Source organism: Penaeus vannamei, chromosome 25 (assembly GCF_042767895.1).
Source record: "Penaeus vannamei isolate JL-2024 chromosome 25, ASM4276789v1, whole genome shotgun sequence".
NCBI classification, from domain to species: Eukaryota; Metazoa; Arthropoda; class Malacostraca; order Decapoda; family Penaeidae; genus Penaeus; species Penaeus vannamei.
In genome coordinates, this window is record NC_091573.1 from 31,260,076 (window position 1) to 31,262,575 (window position 2,500).

Here is a 2,500-nt window from a genome sequence, read left to right on the forward strand (position 1 = left end):
ATACATATACACGTATGTATATGTATATACATAAAAAACAAAGACAGTATACAATATACAAGAATATAACAGTTCAAACATTTACATGTAAATCATATTAAACACAAACGAAAGAAAATAGAATAAAAGTTAAACCTTTAAACATTCATCTCTGCAACACCCACTATGAATAGTCCTATACTTTCTTTAGATAAATCAAGTTTACTGGTTCAATGTCACATTTTCTTGTTATACACCTAATACATTTTCTATAAAGAGATATCATTGACTTAATGTGTTTATCATATACTGCTTTATGCAGTACAACGGGTTAAATTTTATAGTTAATATCCGTTTTCTTTGGCATCTAATGTTTTGAAAACGGCAGTAATGCTGCATTGGAAAAGCTGCAAGACCTGCTCCCAGGTTGTTTTAAGAAATTAATTGTGTCCGTGTTGTTAAAGACAACAGTGAACTTGATTTGTGGGTAATTATTTTTTAGGAGAGATATTGATTGTTTTCGGATTTCAAAACTTAATTTACCCATGTATGGGGCCCATTGGGGAGCTTATAGCTACCTCGTCTGCTTGGGTATATATGCAATCATCAAAAGCCTTTTGCTAAGCTGGGAGCTGTCTGAATTGTTAACAATGATATCAGTGGTTCCATATTGACTCGTGATTGAGAGTGTATTTAATATTAATTTAGAAAGGTATAGATTAAATAAAAGAATACAACCTGCAGACTTTACAGACTTCGCGGTATAACTGATGCTAAATTTATGAGCTATAGCATAAGCTGCTCTCAGAACTTATTATTCCGCCTTTTCGTCTAGATCTCATAAAACTTTCCTTTTATATATACTATACACCGACACTGTACTACATTCTATGTATGTATATATGTATATATATATATATATATATATATATATATATATATATATATATATATATATATATATATATATATATATATATATATTACATACATATGTTACATACATATACTAATATATGTATATATATGTATTCATATATATACACATATATGTATGTTAATATATATGTATACTATATAAACACAGAATATATGTATTTATTCTATTATGTACACACTACACATATATGCACGCGTGTGTGTAAGTGTAATTGTGTGGGTGCGTGCATGTGTGTAAGTGTAAGTGTGTGGGTGCGTGCATGTGTGTAAGTGTAAGTGTGTGGGTGCGTGCATGTGTGTAAGTGTAAGTGTGTGGGTGCGTGCATGTGTGTAAGTGTAAGTGTGTGGGGTCGTGCATGTGTGTAAGTGTAAGTGTGTGGGTGCGTGCATGTGTGTAAGTGCTATGGTACTGAATGCTGGGTTTTAACAGAAATGGATAGAAAAAGAGTTGATAGCTTTGAGATGTGGTGTTATCGTCGACTTTTGCGTATTAGCTGGACAAAGAAGATAACCAATGAATGTATTTTAGAAAGAATAAATTGCAAGGAAAGACGATTAACATTGATAACTAGAAGGAAATTAACATTTGCAGGACATGTTATGAGGAAAAGGAATATGGAAACTGACCTGTTAATGGGATCGGCATTTGGGAGGCGCGGAAGGGGAAGACCAAATACAAGATTCGCAGACAATATTAAAGAGAATTTGTGTGGTAGAGGGTTTGTGGAAATCTACAGAATGCCGCAGGACAGGACACTATGGAGAGCCACAGTGGCTTCATATAAATCTTCTGTTTCGTGATGATGCTGTGTGTGTGTGTATGCATATGTATATGCATATGTGTATATGTATATGTGCATATACGTGTGTATATATATACGTATATATATGTATATATACTGATATATATATATATACATATGTACACATATATATGAATATATATACATATACATAAATACATATATATGTATATATATGTGTATATATATGCATATATATATACATACATATATATATATATATATATATATATATATATATATATATATATATATATATATATATATATATATATATATATATATGCTTACAAACACACACACACACAATACACACACACACACACACACACACACACACACAATTTATATATATATATATATATATATATATATATATATATATATATATATGTAATAGATTCACCTTTATGGCCCTGTGGCCGTGGTAAAAGTTCCTCACCTATTTTCAGAGTACTATCACAGCCGATTAATTTGTTAAATTTAAATTTAGTTTCTGTGCACTCGTTGACAGACATTTTGTTAGACGAAGCTGTCTCTGACACTTGTCTGCTGGCGTCTTGTAACAAGACGTTTCCTTGCCCTGGTTGGTGGGCAAGTGCAGGTGTCATGTCGTCCACATATTTATAGATCTTCGCGTGCGGAATATTATCCTCGTTTACCATTATTAGAAACAACAATGGGCCGAGGACCCTTCCTTGAGGGACACCGCAGTGGAGATCAACTCATCGGATGTTTTGATATTTGCCCGAGCCCTCTGGGACCGACTTTTGACGAAG